Below are 21,303 nucleotides of genomic sequence, written 5' to 3'. Positions count from 1 at the left end.
TGTGAGATGTTCACTGCTGGTGGGGGGGGCATGAGTTTATCCTGGTCACCACCTTCTCCTTCACAAGGATCTCACCTGCCTTTATGTATCCCAGATCTGACCCCAGATGGAGTCCTGTGTAAGGAGTGAAAAAGAATAAATGTTCATCTCAGTTCTGGGAGCAAGCTTGGCTGCCAGGTGAGAGCTGAAGCAGTGGGAGCATGCTGAAGGTGATGTGAGGCAGAGAGAAGCTTGGCAGGTCAGGAGCACCACCTGCCACTACACTTGCCACCCTGTAGACGAGTTCTGATCGAGGCAGCTGCTGCACCTGGTATTTATTGAGCGGCTACTGTTACCGGTGGTTGGGGTCTGTCTGGGCCAGATGCTTCCAGGCTCTTGGCCCCAGATTCAAGAATGAAATAAAGGCTCACCCAGATTGCAAAGTAGCAAGGAAACTATTCAAAGGGAAGCAATGGTGGAGATTAGAAAGGAAGATACCATCAAGATTGACAACAGGTTACATGAGGGAACACACTCAAGGGCCCCAATTACTGTTTGACACTTCCGTTTATGGAGCTCAAGAGAAGGGGGGAAGGGTTTGGATGCTTCTCTGTTTTGATTTGTGGGCTTATATTTGCTCCGTGAGCCATGCCTCTTTTCATAATGCATCTGATTTGAGACATGTGCAACTAATTGTTCAGAGGCGTAAGATGGCAGATAGGGATTCCTCCTAAAAGCTCACTTTGAAGACACAGTTGGCCTTATTGCTCATGCACCTAAAACAGTTCAGGCCAGATCAGTCCATCTCTCTTGGTTTCAGATGTGCTCTGGGATGCATTGAATATGGCATTATCAAGGGATTGCTAAGGGGTAATCTATTTCTGTTGTTCAAAGCACATGCACACACACAAGTTGCTAGGTGCATTATTGGAGGAGTGTGTGTGTGCATACTGAGTGCAGGTGAGGGTCCTACGTTCCAAGTGCATTATTAGAAGAGAGATAAGTGTATAGACCAAGCCAAGTAGAGTCCCAGTTTACTAAATTATTCCCTATTCTCACCTACCTTAATATTATACTATAAAACATGGACTGGGAGCCACAGAAAAAGTGGAAGCAGCAGAAAGGTACACATAATAGGACACATGGTACCAGACTGGTAAGGATGCAGAGCTCATATGCACCACCTGTGGGGAGAGGGACACCTTCCAAACCTATTATAGTGATTTCATATGTTCCTGGCTGCCCTGCTTTCTGAAGAATGATGGTAGGTGACTGTTCTACATATATGGATAAGAAGTTCAACCTGCAAGTCAACCATCTTAGACCCATTGTCAAAATGAGGTCTTCCATGGAGTTTAGAAACAACATTGAACAGCTCTACCCCTCAAGTGGCCGTGCTCTTGCTTTGAGAAAGGCTCCGTAACATAGCAAGGACCTGTCCCCAAGGTCACCAGATCCAGAAGGAAGACTGTAGCAGGATTTAATGCTACCTTTGTCTGTCCCTTGTCTGGTTTCCATAGCTTTGTGTTTTCACTGAATTGGGACCCGTTGCCCATCGTCCAGTGAAAGTACTATAGGGCAGAGTGTTCCCTGGCAAGTGGCAGGTAGCAAAGTGAGTCTCTGCAATGGATCCAAAACCATCTGCAAATGTTCTACCCCATGTTTAGAACTAGACAGTCACCTGCTAGCTGAGTACTGAGCAAACAGGCAGCAGGGTCCAGTGGTCATGCATTTATTCTCTCTGCTCTTGGCTCTGGGTGTGATGCTCTAAGTTCTTGCCTTATCCTTACTAAAGGAATGGTCAACAACCATGATTGTGACCTAGATGCAACCTCTTCCTCCCTATGTTGCTTTTTTTTTTAACTAATCACAGCAACAGAAAGGAAATTAGGGCAGGCACACTAAGTTGCCCCCATCTTCATATCTCAAAGTGCTGAGACACATTGAGGGCCAAGACATGAAAAGTATAAAGTAACAAAAATCAATGCTCTCTCATTGTCACCTGGAGACAAAGACTCAGAAGATGGTTTATCTCCTCAGACTTCTCTCTACATGTCCATGTGTCTTTGCCACTTCAGGTACCTGTCCATCAGTTGAGGCTACCTTCCCCATTATAGCTTACAATGAAGCTACAGTTCACCACCTGGCCATGTATGTATGGGAAGCCTGATCCCCCTCCTCCTGGCATTCTAGAAGATGTGCTGGTCACAGTTTGTCAGACTCCTCTTCTCTGAGGCCCACTCTGGTTAAAAGCTCCATGTCACCAAATTCCACTTCCTACACCAGGAACTGACATTCTGTCCCCTCTCTGGTTGCCTCCCCAGTATTCGCACAGAAGTGGGGGCAGGGCATGGTAATGCAAGAGGTTCATCCTGAAGACACAAACTGAAGAAGAGCGCTCAGCCTGCCCCCTACCATACTATTTGGGCACTCTGATTACCAGCACTTCTCCTGGAAGCTCTTTGCATGTCCCCTTGGTATGCTTCTGTCTCTGGCTCACTCAATTCTTCCTCGGCCTCCCTGCACCATTAATGTCTGCAAAGCCTCACTGTGGATTCATCAAAAACACTCATGAAACTCACCACATGGTTGAAAAATATCAGCTTCCCAACCCCTACCCCCAAAGCCCAGCCGAGCCCCACACCCATGCCTTCAGTCAAGTTTGAGTAGCAGGGTGAGGTTGCAAAGGTGCTACCAACCACCCACTCTCTGGTGCCAGGGAAGTGGTGGCAAAGGAACTGAAGAGGACATCCCAGCTCCCCCGCTTCACTGCTCTGCAGGCATAACCCTAGCAGGTGTCCAAATAATCAGCTCAGGCTACAGTATTACTACAAACATTTGGTCAAACTGTCTGTGCTGTAGACTTTGCTGATACTTTGTTAATAAAGGAGGATTTCCATAGACCCTTAACTGTTTTCCTTTGGGCATAATTTCCCATGATTCTGCAGATATGGAACTGCCTACTTTACCCATCTGCAATTATTAAATATGTAGATTTTTATATGTAAAAGATGTCATAATAAACTCTTGTTTATTATGCTCTGATAGCCCTGTGATTATGTCCCAAATTTAAATAACAGGAAGTAGAATGATGGCAGATGAGATTTTAATACCATTCTGGTCCACAAATATCCTGTTCCTCACAGTGGGGATGTGAGTAGAGATTATGCTGGCTCTAATTTGAAGATACAGAGTTTCATGATAAAGCAGGCCAGGGATATTCCAGGAGGGCATGTGGAGACAAAGATCCAGAAAACATTTGTTACTCTGGGCTGCAGCAAGATTAGCTAATGAATGACTTTCAGCCTATAAACAGAGTCTGGAATGAAGCTACAGGTAAACACAGGGGTCAAAAGGACAGCTTTCATCAAAGGCCAAACGCGGTGGACCAACACTACCATGACTTTCACATCAGCATCTTCATTGTTGCCGTATATAATACCACTACCCCTGGAATCACGGAAAGACTTGTTGCCACAGTTCTTTGTATTACTGGTAAGTGATCTTCAAAGCTTTTGCTCCATTTCCTATTCAGCATTAGCCCATATCTGCCTCAAAGTCACTTGCCTAAACGCTCATATCCACTCAGACAAGAAAGCCCCGTTTTCTCCTCAGCAGAGGAGAGAGTTCACTAAATGGCAGCTAAGTACTGTCACATCTTGTTTCTCTAACTTACCACCAGTGACCACTCTGCCTACCACAACTGGATTCCACACTGGCTATTCTTCACACAGAACCCAGGAGAGGCCTGGCCTTGGTTCCTATTCCTAGAAGGTAGTCTCTAAGGGTACCCTGACTGATGAGAACACCTGTGATCCAGGACAGTGGGGCTTTGCACATATTAGATGCCAACAATGCACCTAGCTGGGTCTCCAGGTCAGGTGGATCAGCTCAGAATCCAGAGGAAGAGACCATGGCTGAGGGCAGGGCATGATGTCATCCCAGTGAAAACTCCAGATATCCAAGACTGGGTGGGTTCCTGAGTAATAGTCCCTTGATGTTCCTGAAAGAGTCAATGCTGTCTCCAATTCCAATGGGCAAGGGAAGCTGACCAGATGCCCAGGAATTTCCCAAGCCTTCCTATGATGTCTTCTACCAAATCATTGAATCTGACTATAGCCCCAAAGGCTCCTGAACTTGAAGTTTGTGAAGGAGGTGAGGGTGACCTTGGAGATTTCCCAACACTGAAGTTAGACATTGAGGTGCTTAGGAGTAGGGACCACTGTTGTGCACATCAGTGTCATCTGTCATTTCCACCTTGACATCAGACTTTCTTTACCCCTTATAGACATCCCATTTTAGAAAGTATGTGATGTTCCTCACAGGCCCATGTGTTGAAGGCTTTACCCCTCACCTGTGGCACTATTGTGAGGGGGGTGGGTCTGGTAAGATGGCTCAGAGGATAAAGGCATTTATTGCCAAGCACAAAGACCTGGGTTGAATTCCCAGGACACACATGATGGAAGGCAAGAACCAACTGCAAATTGTCTTCTGATCTATACACTTATGCCATGTCAGCTGTGCATTCCCATCTACTTCCAATAAACAAACAAACACATATTTTTAAAAAGAGGTGGGGCAGGAAGAGGTTAGGTCATTGAAACAATGCCCTTGAAGAAGATTATAGGAGCTTATAGCTTGTTTCCCTCTCTCCCTCCTTCCTGCTTCTGCCTAGCATTTCCACCATAATGAGATTCCCAAAGCAGATTGAAGCTTCCAAAACAATGACCTCAAATCAACCTGCCTTCTTTTAAAATTGATGACCTTGGGGCATTTTGTTATAGCAACAGTTAGTGTCTAATAGTATAGGGGCAATATCCCTGGGGGAACTGTCGGGAAACTCATGGCTTTGGATGCTACAACCAAAAGAGAACATGGGCAAAGGGGTTTCTCCTCTTTGCCTTGTGTTTAGAGAAATAACAAGATACAAGGAGCACAAAAAGCTCTCTCCATGGCTACAACTCTTTGTGAGGATGAGGTGATAATAGGCCTGTGATCAAAACCATTTCAATTGGTGTGGCTTCTAACAGAAGGAAGGGGCTGACCCTCTCACAGACACTGCTGTGCAATTACACTATTGAGTTACGAAAATGACTCTAGGATGTGTTTTGGAAAACATCAACCCAAATCTAATTTCTAACCACACAAGGCCACATTAAGGAAATGAACTAGGGTAACCTCCACCTCTGCTCCAGCCTCCCTCACAGGTGTGAGGATTACAGAGGCCTGCTGGGAATCCTTGCAGAATACAATGTAATCACAGTGACTGGACCTCATAATTAAATTTGCATAAAGTCAGATATTGAATTAATTCCCAGCTATCAAACTGAATGTTGGTTCTGATTCCAGATTTTTTTTTTTTAGTTATTTAATGAAGTTTTATTTTTTCTAATTCTTGTTTTTACAATGATCCAGAACTATCTTCAAAGCCCAGCATATCTTACAATAAAGAAAAATGATACATTTCACCAATGTTCTCAGCAAGCAACAAAGGTGCCACAGAGATTTACCAACCTCTTTGCCTAGTTTTTTTAGCACCCAGTATTTTCTGAGTTGTCAGAGAGAGAAATCAATGCCTTAAACCATCTAAACCCAGCCTGGGAGTTGGGCTTTACGGCTGTGTGAAGCATTAATCTATAGTACTTGGTGTTCATGATTTCAGTGCAGAATTATTGAATAGCAACTGTCAGTATGCGGCTGTATTGGCAACACTGGTGTAGAGGCTGTAAGATGGGGGTGTTTGCAAGGAATTGATGGAAAAGTATCGAGTCTTCCCTTCACATTAACAGCAGCCTGGAAATCAGACATCATCTTCTGATAACAATCAATTAAACAAAAGTCTGAGAAATGTGTGGAATTCCTCAGCATCCACTGTGTCACTTCTCTCTAAACCGGGATGGCTGAAATGAAGTAGCTCTTTCTGTCAGCCACCGGGAAATAACGAGAACAAACATGACTGAAGTGGAACTATTCAAACGGCCGCCCGAGACAGCGGCTGCAGAGACTCTGAGGAGGCCAGGGCTCTCTTCTGAGAAGGGGCTGGAAGCAAAGGTACCATCAGGAGCTTTCCAGTCAGGCACTCCTCCTTCAGCAAAGAGGAGGAATGTCCTGGACCCAAGCCACCCCCCGAGAGGCCTGCAATTCCCCTGTGCCCAAGACCTAGATGTGTATCTTACTTTCCAGGCAAGAATTTCTTCTCTGTCCAGTGATGGAACTGCTTAAGTCAGGGCAGGATGCTGGAAGAGCAGCAAGTACGGGAGAAGGCCAACACACACTCCCAAAAAAATGTATTTGAGGCAAACAAACTCATGGAACTTGACCATGGAAGGCTCTTTTTTCCCTGAAGAAAAAGCCCAGAATCCAAAACACTGCATGTTGTCCAACTCGAATTCAAGAAACAATAGCTACATATCTTTACCTCTCAGACCTTGTTGGTCCTATGGCTTGAGTCTAAATATGTGAAAAGCACTCAGACATGTCTTCGCAGTGGACACAAGTGCAACATGTAGATACACAAAGGTCACCAAAGGCTAACCCTGATCCAGCAGCACCAGCATCACGTGGGCACAGCAGCAAGTGCAGCATCTGGAGAAACCTGCATCTGCATAGTCTCCAGCTGTTCCAGGTGCACATAGAGCTTTGAAAATGTTAGGTAAAGACACAATGAAGCTCACACTTTTGGTTGCTTCCTCTGCTTTTCTTCAGTGACCCTTGGCCACAGGCTCTAATACAATACACATTAATGAAAATATCAAAGCATAGTAGGATCACGCCATCATCAAGTGCAGGTAAACACATGTGTGTACTAGACCATGATTTTTAAACCCTGAGGTTTGCTGAGCATATGCAGAGCAGGGATAGGAGCAGAGTAAATCAGAGCAGATTTGCATGGGCACTGACAAAGCGTTCCCTTCTTCAGTAGGCGATTAGTTCCACACTCGACTATATTTAACATGCCTGCTGTGCTAATGACCATATGGCATATGACACCCTCTCCACCTTGAGAGATGACAGGCACAGATCGCTGAAACCTAAACACACAGCCGCCCAATGGCTCTTCCCTATAAGTGTTTCTCACAGCTGAATCTTCTTGACTCAACAGCTACCGTCTCTTGTACCACTTCTTGTAAAATTCACCCCCCACCCCCTCAATGATTAGTGGAACCCTCTTGGATGAGCTGAGGACTCACAGGCACAGGAGAATCTCAGTCTCAGCGGTTCACGGGCAAACGTAAGTTCTTTCTTCACTGTGCACTTTCCTGATGTAACAGTTGTCTAGCCACCCTCTAGTGCAATTTTAGTGAGACCCATCATGACTTTCAGTTACTTTCCTCACAACCAGGTGGGGCATGGAAAAAATACAAGCCTTATATTGCTGTCCCGAAAACTCCACAGAGTTCTTATGCACTAAGTAAGATTACATTGCCCATAAGGTAATGAGAGATGGATGAACCTTCAAAGGAGTTCTTCCCCCTGCTGATTCTACCTACTGTCCAGTCCTCCTAGAGTAGATATTCATTTTGTGGACTAAGAAAACTGAAAAAGGAGAGAATAATAAATACAGAGGCAGCATGCATGCATGCATGCATGCGCGTGTGCGCGCGCACGCGCGCGCGCGCGCACACACACACACACACACACACAGCAGTGACTGACTTCAAAGGAATGTCCAGGATACCTAGTTCCACACTACCCATGCCAAACATTCACAGAAGGAATGGCAGAAGCTACCTATAGATAACGAGGTATCATGAAGGCTAAAAGTGGTATGATACACAGAGCTGCCCAGTCCACCTGCAGGCTCAAAGACACAGCTTCCATCTCTGAAAGAAATAGTGTCCGAAAGAAGGATTGATGTTTTTCCAAGGTCACACAGAATATCCTGGAATAACAAGGGCTACACATGACAGAACCATGACTCCAAGATCTCACCTGCTCTCCAGGGACAGGAGGGACAAACCCCTCAATTCTATGTGCTTTGCTTTCCTTCATTGCAGAGTCCACTGAGCTCCTTCCTGCCTGAATATTTCATGCTTCCTTGATACCGATCCAAAATCAATAGGATTCCCAGGGCTTCCCTGCTATTTCACACCATGCTGAGCAGATCAGCAGAGAGGGTTCTCAGACCCACATCCTCGCCAAAGTAATTGCTTCCAACTCTCCCCATTTTCCACTTAACTGTCCATACTTGAAAAAGAACAAAGCAGTGTGGTGAGTGTCCCATTCACTGGGCAGGAATCCTTCCTAGGCTCCTGGTCCCCAGGAGAGTTCACATCTTCTCCTGCAGACTACCACTGTATGACAAGAGGAGACCTCACAAGCCTTTTGATTCTCATTTTCTTTATTTTTTTAAATTATGACATGTATACATACAGGTACACATGTGCGCACGCGCACATGCATGTGTGTGTGTGTGCGCGCACACGCGCACACACACACACACACACACACACACACACACACATTAGGGCTGAGTACTTGGTTTGGGGTAACCAATTAGGGGGCTCACCCCTAGGGAAGACTGACTCTTCATCGTTCAGCATTCATTAATTTCCTGTGATGTTTTATCTAGGGGTGAGCCTTGTGAGATTTCCCCGTCCTCATTAGCGTGTGGGTTGCCATCATCACTGCCCTATATGGAACACACTGTCTGCCACTAAGCTTCCTGTTCCACGGCTCACCGTCTTCCCACTTGTTCCCTCCCATCTCCTCCTGTGACAGGCCATTTCCTGGTAAGTCACACCACTAAGGCACGATCTGCTCCCACACACCGTTCTCCAGGGCCGACCACTGATAGGCAGGGAAGGACATGGAGCTGTGCAGACCATCCTTCCCTCTTCTTTAGTCACTGGCCACTGACCAAGACCAGCCTGAGCTCACAGGCCTGGTGAAGGCTGCCTCCACCAGGGGATCCCAGGAAGTCAGTCCTAGCAGCTTCCTGCCTTCAAAGCACTAATGTGCCAGGAATGGCTCTTAGGAATTCCGATTCCCACTTATGTCAAAACAGATGCATCAGCTGGGGCTAATGAGCTTCCTTCAGCAAATTATCAGCAAGCTTAGAACTGTTTCCTTCCGGCCAGCCAAACCATGCCACAGCCGGCACAAATGGGGACAGTGAAGAACTAAGGTCACAGCAGATCAAGGGGCAGTATCAAACAGATATCGGGTTTTCTGAGTGCTGGATTCCAGTTCTACTTTATAAAGAAAAGCTTTGCTATTTTCTCGACTTTTTTTTTTCTAAGAAATGAAGTCAGCATCACTTCTCAAAAACTAATACAGAGAAGTCAGAATAGATTTCAAATGACCATGCCATAAAAGATTTTATCTTATTTTCCATTTCTATTAAGTTACTAATTCTTCATTAATATAATGGTTGGCCATATGACTGCATGTCCCCCAAAGACTCTGCCTAGAATAAAGAGAATTGCTGCTAAACCATGAGTCAGGACAACTATCAAAATGCAAGAATGTCCTATGCAAATTGGGATATGCCTAATGTTGGGCTATATCAAAAGCACTCTAAACTGGCTTCTATCCTCAGTCTAATAATGACTGTTTTTTCTGTTTCCTTCTGTTACCCTTCGCCCCAAGCATGTCCTCTTTGATGTTGCTATTGCTGCTTTTGTTAATACAGGGTCTTGCTTTATAGTCCCGGCTAGCCTGGAATTCACTAAGGAGACCAGACTACCCTGAACAACCAATCCTCCTGCCTCTGACTCCTGAAGGCAGGGATTACAGGTGTGTGCCACTGTGCCCAGTTCTGAACTATGTACTTGTAATTCTCACCAATGCTTGCAAGTCTAGACAAATTTTCTTTCCCAGAGTTATTCATCTGTGTACAGACACCAACAGCTACCCATGGAGTCCAGGCACCAAGTGAACTGGGACTGACCCAAAAGAGTAAATGCTAGTGCCCCCATCCCAGGATATTGTGAACTTCTTGCTAATGGAGAACCTGATACACCCAGGCTTTTGTTTGCTTTGTTAACAATGTCTGTCTTCCTGGGATACACTGAACACTGCCTGGATATTATGGAGGCTCCTCACCTTCTTTTCCTCACAGTATCTAATTGTTCACATCCCTTGGGCAAAGGTATGAGTTACTACTAACCAACTTATCCCTATAATAAGAAATCATGGTGGGAAAATGGTATCATTTTTATGCATCAGCCACTTAAATTATGTAATGACTACAGTAGTCAGCTCACAGCTGCGTCTGTATTTACAGTCTGAAGGAGCAATAGACTTGTGCGCTGATGCTATGAGTTGACTGTATTCCCCAGAAGTCAAGTGCTAGAGACCTGACCCCTCAATAACATAGTGTGAGGAGGCAAGCCCATGAAGAGGAAATAAATACCCTTATTACAGGAGTGGACTGTTTATCTTATGAAGGTCCTGACATAGGGATTCCCTTGTCCCTTTTGTGGTTTCTTACTCTTCTTCTGCCTTCCAACCAAGGGCAAACACCATAAGATGAAGGATCTCAACTTTGGATGTCACCATTTCTAGAAATATTAGAAATGTATTTTCTCCTTCAAAAATCCCCTACTCCCAGGAATTCTGTTGAAGCATCACAGCATAAAACCAAGATAGCCATATTTCAAATTCTTTAACAAACAAAAACAAAACAAAACAAAACAAAAAGGTTTCACATAGCCCAGGATGGCTAAGAACTTGCCACGAAGCTGAAGAGGATGACCTCGAACCTCTGATCCTCTTGCCTCCATCTCCCCAATGCTGGGATCACGCAACTTGCCACCATGCCTGTCTTTATTCAATTAGAGACTGAACCCAGGGCTTTGTGCACGCCATGCACTCTATAAACTACACTACATTTCCAGCCCCAGAGTTCATATTCTTGATAAATAGTACAAATATGAGTCTTTTGGGATCTGGATAGAGTTTCTCCTGACAGCCAGAGAAAGCAGTCAGTCTGCTCTGAGATGACTGGCACTATCTCATCACAGAGCATCTGCCATTTTGCTATTCAAAGGTATAGATTTTGAGCCTTGACCTTATCCTCTAAAATAATTAAACAATATGAAGGATAAAGCCTCATATTTCCAGGGCACCAGTACTATCTGCTCCTTGGGCAGCTGAGGCAGGAGGATCATATGGGAACACATACAGACATGAAAGACTGGCTGATATGGCCTATAGATTGTGTCATTGCCATAAGGAGAACCCAGGGTTCAGTGTCACAGGCCTCAGGCCCAGGGTCATCTCATCACACATGTGTGCACAATTCAGTTTGGTTCACTCCCTGAATCATCTTAATACAGGTCTTTGGAGGGTTAGTTTGATCAATTTTTGCCCAATCTCAAGTGTGGCTTGTTTTTTTCCTTGAGGCATGAGAGTAAGGTCATACTTGCTCCAGACAAGCTTTGGTAGGGAAGGCCCAGCTTTGTGTAGCCTTTATCTATGAAAAATAACTTGAAATCCATTATTTTCAATAAAAGTGTCAGGTTTAAGGTTCAATTAAAATGATGCATGCCTGTTATTTGGCAGTTGGTAAAGATAAAACCGCCAAACAGGTAAGACAGTCAAGTAACAGAGGCACAATTTATACTTGTTATTTGAAGCCTTTAAACACATGCCCTTGGCCTACACCTCTAGGAGCGTGTGCCAAAAATACAACTGCCTTCTCTCTGGTTATTCATAATGTTCACTGAACACAGCCTTGATGGAGATTTCAGTGATCAGGAGAACACCACCAAATCTTTAGTTTCCAGTGAGAATAAAACAAACAGGACTGGATAATTCACTCTGTGGGCAGCTCATGTAAACACCTAGGCAAGAATTGCGGTTCTGCTTCTTAGTCCCAAGATTTGCATTCAGGAAATGAGACTCTAGCTAGGGGGATGTGCAGAGCTCAGAGGCGTGAAGACTAGAAAGAAGAGCCTCCATCATCTTTCTTTCACAGAAAAATGCCAAGCAACTCCAGATTCTGGAGGCAATGTGGCCATTAGAGGCTCAAGGTGATTGAGACCAGTGAGAAGGTTTTGAGGAACAGGGTTTTTGTTGTAACAAGTGCTCAGAGAGACCAGGGTGACGACTCAGTCAGTAAAGTACTTGGAATACAGGCACAAGGACCTGAGTTTGAGTCCTAGAACCCTCATAAAAGAAAGCCAGGGATGAGCGCCAATCAGTACTGAGGAGGCAGAGAGAGAGGTAGTTAGGCTCTCTGGCCAACCAGTCTAGTCTAATTGGCAAGTCTTGGACCAATGAAAGACTCTGTCTCAAAGAAAGAGGGTGGATGGCACCTGAGGAATGACACCCAAGGTTGATCTCTGTCCTCTACGTGCAAGCCCACAAATGTACACAAGCACCTTCACACACATGTACATGTATGGGAGAGAGGGGGAGAGGGGGAGAGGGGGAGAGGGAGGGGAAGCACCACCGACAGCCTCTCCTTCCACTTAGCACTCTGAAAAGTCTAAAACTGTTCCCTATTCTCTGGGTTCCAAATCTCTCCTCAACAGAATGACCATGATGCAATGTGAAGTCCAGTGATGGGAGGAACAAAGAGAGCTAGGCCAGCTCCAACTTTGCTGCTCAACATCTACCAGACCCTGATGACAATATGGCCTTCGACTTCCCTCTCTGAAAGGGAAGTGACAGTTCCCACCCCAGAAGTATCCGAGGAACAGATGGCCTCTCTGCTGTGAGGGCTGAGTAACCCATGGAGCTCCACGTTGTGCCAGCAAGGGCCATGCTTTCCATGTCACATGAAAGTTCACAATATTCACAAAGTAAAGAAAACACCCATTAGACCGGGAACCACCCAGGAAACTGGCACGGGGGAAGCAGCCTGCAGCTATGACCAAAGCATGGTCCTGCTAAATAGAGCAAGAAAGGTCTGGGGTAGCAGAACCCCAGGCCTTGACATATCCTGGACTGCCTGCAGTGAGAGATCAGGACAGAGGTAAAGCCTGGTTCTGACATGGGTCAGTGAGAAGTGAAGAACCAGAGAGAGCTGCACACTGCCACCCCTACAAGAGAAGAGCTCAGAGGAGCCCGCGGGCAGATGGGACTCAGCACATCACCAGGAACAAAGTCAGGCCGAGCCCAGTGTGCTGGAGAGGAATGAAGGGTCTAGGAGCAGACATCCCCTCCTGATACCTCAGTGTACAGGGGGAATTCAGTAAGAATTGTCACAAGCCAAATGTGGACAGTTTCCAGACAGGACAAGCAAGTTCGGTCTTCTGGGGACATCACCCACTCTATTCTCCATTCATGATTCTGCCCTGAAGAAATGGCCTCCAGCACCCAACCTCTCCTTCTGCTCCTACTTCTCCTAACTATAAACAGAAAAGATGAGTGTGTATCTCTATGTGTGTGTGTGGGGGGGGCATGTACAGGTGTTAGGAGTGTCTGTCCATTTTACTGACTGGCATCTATATCAGTTCACTGGTACATCTCATCTTCCTGCACCCATACCAAACCCAGCAGACCTTGCTATAATATCAATGGGTTTTTATCATTTCAGACTTGGATGAATTCAGGTTTCCAAACTGATTTCTAACTTTAAGATATGAGGAACTAAAGCCACAAGACTATTCTCCAAATCCTACAGAACTAAAGATGATGAACAGGGCACTCCTCCCAGGATCCTGAGGTTGACAGAAAAAGAAAGAGGAGCTGGCCTTGAACACTGAGAAAGCAGCAGCAACCCCAGGCTGCTCAGAGGCCAGCACCTTGCAGTTTCTGGAATTTCCCATCAAGGGGAACATTTACCTGCACACAGGAGAAAGGGTAAGCCCACGGAACAATAGCAACAGACACACCTTAGAAAGTGGCCAATGATGTAAGCAGACATGCATTTTGTGTGTGGCTGATGTAGTCACCTGTGAGCAGGTTCAGAGCAAAGTCCAGACCAGAGACAAAGGCACATGGAATGGCTCACACATATATGTGCCTGTGTGCAGCCCTCTAATTCCATGACCTATGCAAGTGACCCTTTCTTTTTCTCTGAACAGAGATGTCAGAGTTTGTGTGTTAGTACAACTGTGCTAATTTAAAGAACTCTACATAAACTCTAAAAAGCCTCACATTAGTGCCATCTTGGAGAAGCCAATCTGGCAAGGAGGTTGCATCCTTACAGCTTTATCAGCAACATACACAGCTCTGTGTGCTTAAACTGCTCCACACAGAGCTGAAGACATGCAGGGATGATGGTGTGTCTGCATCTGAATGCTCTCCATGACTGCATTTATTTTCCTTGAGAAGGGATAATGGGCCCATTTCCCCTCTGCAAGCAGGCTGGTTTCTGCCAGCAGCTATATAACAGAAGTGTGTGCATGGCTGCATCCCTGCCTGCGTGGCATGCAGCTCATAAGGAATCTCCACTCTCAAGGTCTGGGCTGCTTGTTACCCATGGCTTGTGAAGCCTTGTTGTGAAGATGCCTGTTCTATTATGACCCTGTGTGTGTGTGTGTGTGTGTGTGTGTGTACACAATAGTTGTGATATTCTCTAAGTACAAGCAATCAAGGGGACCTATCTGGCTAATGTGAGTGTGTTTTAGGTTTCAAACATCTTGAAGACAAGGTCTATCATGTTTACTGCCTAGGAACTCCTCTTGTATATGGCATTCCTTTTTTCTAAATTTTTTTTTACTTTATTTGTTTATTTTGTGCCTATGTGAATGCTGTGGATGTGTGTGATGGTCAAGAGACAATTTGCAGGAGTTTTTCCTTCCACTATATGGGTTCTGGGAATGAAACTGAGTTCATCACTCCTGGAGGCAGATACATTTACAGACCAGCCATCTTACTAACCCATGTATACAAAACTTCTAAAAGTAGATATGGTCTCCCCAAGAAATCCAGGAATCAGGAGGCGTGTTTCAATCCAGTCCAGGAATTTCTCACAAAAATGTATTGTAAAATTAGCCAGCTGTTTCTCTTACTTTATTTTTATCTATTTGTTTATTTGTGGCACTGAGACCAACAACCTAGTGTTCAATCATGAGCTATTTCACAGCCTTCTGGGGACTTTTAAATCTTTAATGTGGCTACTGACATTATATAAACTGGAGTCTGCAGTTCACGTTGGCCTTTGTGTTTGCATATTATTGATGTGCTATTGGGCCTCATATGAATCCTAAGCAATAGGCTACTCTACTCTGTATGTTAACATAATAGAGAGAGAGAGAGAGAGAGAGAGAGAGAGAGAGAGAGAGAGAGAGAGAGAGAGAGAGAGCGATTCTGGGCTTTTAACCTCGTAAGTAAAACTGTTACCACGTTCACAGTAAGACAGTTTGAGGGGAAAAGATAAGTCCATTTTAATTTTTATATCAATACAAATTATGTGAATAGATAATCACCAAGTAAAGCTTTGTCTTTATAAAATCAGGACTGCTGGAGAGACTCAGGACAAAGGGGCTCCAGGGGCTGCATGCAGGCATGCTCCGCATATATAATCATGGCCCTGCTATGGCAGTCTCCTTCTGCTGGTGCTGGCCTTGGGACCACTTGAGAATCAGTGTAAGTTTTTGCAGTGACAACCAGAGGAAGAGGAGGCTGGAGGTTCCACGCAATGTGCACATCTCAAATATCAGTCACTCTTATTGCCACACAAGCTGTACAGCACTGTTCTCCAACCAGTTATACAGACCAACCCTAAGTGTACATATATATGTTCATGGGTATACACACACACACACACACACACACACACACACACACACACACACACACACACACACACATGTTCATGGGTGTGGCTGGGGACAAACAATATTGGGTGGTTAATCCACTCTACCTACTGAGCCCAAGAAGAAATAAAACAATACTTCTGGAGTAACAAAGGGCAGATTTTGCTCTGTCCTCACCTTGCAGGAGGAGGTATATCCCCCCCATCTCCCAAGCCAGGCACCACAGAGACTCTGGCTCTGTCACAGTAGGAAGTGGGCTGCCATGTCATCAACTTGCTGGGTAATAACAGCCAAAGAACTTAACATTCCAAGGAATGTTTTTCTGGATATATGTTGTCTCCCAAGGATCTCAATGATGTGGCATTTGTTCTTGGTAATAGTGGCTTGGGTGATCTAGGCACAGGATGGCTGATGGGGACATATTGATTTGTGGCTTCATAGGTTCTTGTCCCAAGATTGAGCTCATTATCTTTACATTGATTAGGTTTCTAACAGGAAAATGAAAACACCAGCATTCCAATTCATGTAAACAGTGAGTAAGAAAGAGACAAAGAATGAGTCAACCACTGCTATGAAAACAAACAATAACAAAAACCCAGCATCTGTACAAGGTTCTCAATGCATCTGTGAAATACATGATCTTTGCAAATATTTTAAGTATTGTCTAAGAGGTGATTAGGCTAGAAGTAAGGGCTCTCTCAAATAGCAAATGATATGCAAACATTTTGGAAAGTTTTTAATTTGTTCATTTAAATTCTCTGTAGCTCTCCTAAAACGCAAGACATTGAACCAATCCAAACAATGCTACAAAATTAAAAGGTGTGTTTCTTTCATGAAATGAAACCTTGAGTACAAAACACACATAGGTTTTGTGCGATTTCCTTCCACAGTGCTCATCCGTTGAGATCATTTTCCCAAAACCGACCACAGAAAATTCACAAATACACAGATGGCCTCTCTGCAAACTGAGAACATTATTCTTTAAATTGTTTTTTGACTCAATCACTATTTCTTACTTTAAGTATTATTTATCCATTCAAGCAAGTACAACACAATTATACAAACCAGAGATTTTCTATAGAGATAATTACTAAACAAAAATAAACTAAAAACAAAAAAATTCTGGGACTGAGGAGATGGTTCAGTTGGTAAAATGTTGCCTTGTAAGCATGAAGACCTGAGTTCGATCCCAAGAACAATGTAAAAAAAAAAAAAAAAAAAAAAGTTGGTCATGTGACACAAGCTTATAATTCTAGGGCTGGAGAAGCTGAGACAGAGAATTGCTGGGGCTCCCTGGCCAGTCAGTCTAGCCTTTTTGGAGAGCTCCAAGTTGGTGAGAGAGTCTGCCTTTAAAAGGAGGATCATGATTCCTAGGGAGTAACACCTGATTTTATCCTCCAGCATCCACCTATGCATGCACCCGTACCCATGTGTACTGTTTATGTGCATGCACACACACACACACACACACACACACACACACACACACACACACACACATACACACCAAACAAATAAACAAATAAATGAATAAATGTGCTAATCTTATGTTTATTCTGTAATATCCCTAATTCTTCAGAATTTAAATCTGGCAATCTAAACCTAGCCCTGCTGTGAGACTTTCCTAAGCATGCAATACTGATGTTGTCTTGCACTCTAGGCCGTCTTCGCTGCTTTCACCACTGCAGGATATGACAGCCATGTCACCCATAACCAAGCAGCGCAAGCTTCACCAGCACATGGACATGTCTGACACGCAGCACCGCAAGACCTTGGTACAGACATCTAGCTACATACCTGGTGAGTGTAACAGTCAAAGGCCGCAGGCTGACGGCTCCAACTTGGTCATTTGTTCAATTCTAAGCCTGGCAGCCCTGAGGTGGGGGGAACGAGCTCTTTCAGTCAGAGCAGAATTCATTTTACAGGAAGTGAACTTTTGCTTCCTATCAGCTTCCTCCCCCGAAGTTACAATGTGACCCAGTTTTGTCACATCCCCTCCCCCTCTTATTTTTTAAAAAATTAATTTATTATTGATTTTTATTTTATGTGCATTGGTGTTTTGGCTCTATGTTGTCCGTGTGAGGGTGTTGGATCGCCTGGGACAGGAATTACAGGCAGTTGTGAGCTCCCATGTGGGTGCTGGGTATTGAACTCAGGTCTTCCAAGAAGAGCAGCCAGTGCTCTTAACTGCTGAGCCACCTCTCCAATCTCCCCTCTCTTTTCTATACAGCACCACACCACAGTGACCACACCATATCACACCACAGTGATCACACCATATCACACCACAGTGATCACACCACCCTACAGTGACCATACCATACCACAACACTACAGTGATCACACCACAGTGACCACACCATATCACACCACAGTGACCACACCATATCACACCACAGTGATCACACCATCCTACAGTGACCATACCACACCACAACACGACAGTGATCACACCACACTACAGTGATCACAGTACACCACACCACAGTGACCACACCACAGTGACCATACCACATTACAGTGACCACACCACAGTGAACATGCCACACTATGGTGACCACACCACACCACAGTGACCACACAGTACCCTAGCCGGAGTCTGAAACCACACTTTATTATCACTAACTCCATTTACTTGCAAACAATTTTTCTTCTCCCGGAATGTGCCAATGTTCAACCCTTCTTGTACCTGCTTTCCTTCATTAAAAGGTTCAGCAAGAGGGTGCCTGAACTGGCCTTCCCCTGTAATCAGATTAGTGACTACCCTAATTGTCATCATAGAACCTACATCAAGTAACTGATGGGAGCAGATGCAGAGACCCACAGCCAAGCATTGGGCCAGGCTCCTGGAGTTCAACTGAAGAGAGGGAGGAGGGATTATGGGAGCAAGGGGGAGTCAAGATTATGATGGGGAAACCAGAGACAGCTGACCCGAGCTAGTGGGAGCTCACAGACCCTGGATTGACTGCTAGGGAACCTGCATGGGATCGAACTAGGCCCTCTGAATGTGGGTGACAGTTATGTGGCTTGATCTGTTTGTGGGACCCCTGGCAGTGGGACCAGGACTTATTCCAGGTGCATGAGCTGGCTTTTTGGAGCCCATTCCCCATGGTGGGATACCTTGCTCAGCCTTGATGCAGCGGGGAGGGTCTTGGTCCTGACTCAACTTGGTAGGCCAGACTTTGTTGACTCCCCAAGGAAGGCCTTACCCCCTCTGAGTAGTGGATGGGGAGTGGGATGAGGGGAAGGAAGAGCAGGAGAAAAAGAGGGAGGGGGAACTGTGGTTAGTATGTAAAATGAAAAAACATTTGAATAAAAAATAGTTTAGGGGCTGGGCAGTGGTGGTGCACGCCTTTAATCCCAGCACTCCGGAGGCAGAGGCAGTCGGATCTCTGTGAGTTCAAGGCCAGCCTGGTCTACAGAGCGAGATCCAGAGAAACACTCTCAAAAAAAATGTTTAACAAGGTATGGGGTCTGGAGAGGTGGGTCAGAGGTTTAGAGCACTTGTTGCTCTTGCAGAGGACCCAAGTTCAATTCCCAGGACCCACTGTGGCTCAAAACTGGCTGTAACTCCAGTTCCAGGGAATCCAGGGCCCTCTTCTGACCTCTCTGGACACCAGGCATGGAAGCAACTGTGTATATATATACACACATGCAGGCAAAACACTCATACATATAAAAATAAATACGTCTTTTAAAATAGAAAAAATGGTTCAACAATGGCTAGTGAGATGGCTCAGTGGTTAAAGGTGTCTCACCAGGCCTGACAGCCTGTGTTCGACTCCAGGATTCACATAATAGAAGGAAAACACTAACTTCCACAAATGATCCTTTGACCTCCATACATGCATTATGGCATATACACCCTACGCACACACACTAAACATAAAGAAACTTAAAACATTTCCTTAAGTCCAACAGCCTTCTACCTAGACTCATTGTCCCATGGGGCAAATGTCCCAGAACCCTTCATTCCCTGACCCCTGACCTATATGCTCTTTCCTGCTCACTGGCATCTCCCACCCATAAGAATTAGAAACTCGGCCCCCAAATTCATGTTTGTCTTTCTCTGAATAAATGAAGTGTCCCTGTGGATGCTGCCTGCCCAGGAAATCATTTTGTTGCATGGAGAAGGCTTGGAATGTCAACTTCAGACTGTCAACAAAGGTCTTTGGTGACAGGCCGTGTCCACTGCTCAGCTCTTTCCAGCTTCAGTTCATTTCCTTGTTCATTCACAGGTGTGGAATGAGAGGATATCAGCTCCCTTGTGGACGGGAGTCACAGCAAGACAGAATGAAGCCTGGCTTTTGTCTCAGGTGAGACCCTTCTGAAGTAGAGAAATGGTTTGTATGTAACAGGTATGGGCAGAATTCTGGGACAGGTAGGATGACCCAGATGTGCCCAGAATCAGGGAAACCAACCTAGAGGAGGTGGTCATCTGGATGAGGAATCAGATTTTCTCTAAGCTGTGAATGCCGATTCATTTGTGCTTCACTGACTGAGTGTGTGAACGAAACCTGAGGCTCTCTACGCTGGGTCATTCCCTAGAGAACAGAGAGAGGAAGGTGACCCCTATTAACCTACAGACTCTCTCAACGCACAGGTCAGGCAGGCAGGCTTCGGGAGCTATACTTGGGGTGGAGATTTGATGAGTAATATGAGAGTTCTGGTTCCTTCGGAAGGTTATGGCTGTGTGCCAGAGAAGGTACAGAGGTACCATGGTGAAATCTTAGAATCTTCAGTGTATCAGACCCCAAGTCAAACTTTCTCTGCTGGGGTAAGGCACAGATGTGTACCCCAGGCTGATGTCAGTCAGTGCTTCTTCTGGAGCAATCTGAACTAGCATGTCAGTCCCAACCAGAACAGCCTGTCCTACCTCCTAGGTAAAGCTGGGACTGGAGACATAAATCCACAACATCTTAGATCATCCCAGATAATGAAGACTATAAAAGCCTATATCTTCTGATGAGTGTTCACTCACCCCTCAATCAGGAACTAAGGATTTCATCATGACTCTAGTCAACTCCTCTTAGCTACACATTCCTTCTACTGTGCATCAGCCAACATGGTAAGAACATCTATTGTCCTTTGCTTTAGAGGTATCCTACTCATTTCCTCCTGATCATTCTTCTGGATCATACTTGCTGCCCTTTCTAAGCATTGTGTTGCCACTGGACCTAGCATAGCACCCACAGGTTATGGCTGCTTAGTTACTACCTGTGCGCAGTGTGGTCAAGGGACCTAACACAGTACCTAGAGGTTCTGACTGCTTGGTTATCCTCATGCACAGTATGGCCACTAGTGTGTCTATTCTGAAGAACCTTAAGGTTATGCTGTCACGGTGCTAAACAACATGAAGAGAGCAGGGGTATGCAACTTAGAATCTCTGTGCAGAAAGGAAAGGTCCACAAATTGCTGGGGTTATATCCATGCCACTGGTTGATGGCTCTCATCAGATGCTCAAGAGGAATCTGTAGTCCAGGCATTTATGACCCACATAGGTATGATTCAGTTTAAACCTGAAACAACTGGAGCATCTAGGAATCTCAATCCTTGCACCCCTGCTGATCTGTGCAGGTGGTGACCTGGAACGCCCTTCCTGCCCCTGCACACCCATGTTCCCACATTTGTGATATAACTACTACTCATGAAGTCGTTCACAGGTAAA

The 21,303-nt window shown here is 45.2% G+C and overlaps 1 protein-coding gene across 4 annotated transcripts in view; it reads right to left on the bottom strand.

Annotated features, from left to right (window-relative positions):
* Positions 1 to 21,303, bottom strand: part of Dpp6 (dipeptidyl peptidase like 6) — an 876,452-nt gene that overhangs the window by 409,707 nt on the left and 445,442 nt on the right. The window lies entirely within an intron of this gene.

The sequence above is a fragment of the Peromyscus leucopus genome, chromosome 3, assembly GCF_004664715.2.
Source record: "Peromyscus leucopus breed LL Stock chromosome 3, UCI_PerLeu_2.1, whole genome shotgun sequence".
Taxonomy (NCBI): Eukaryota; Metazoa; Chordata; class Mammalia; order Rodentia; family Cricetidae; genus Peromyscus; species Peromyscus leucopus.
This window is presented reverse-complemented; position numbering and strand designations above follow the sequence as displayed.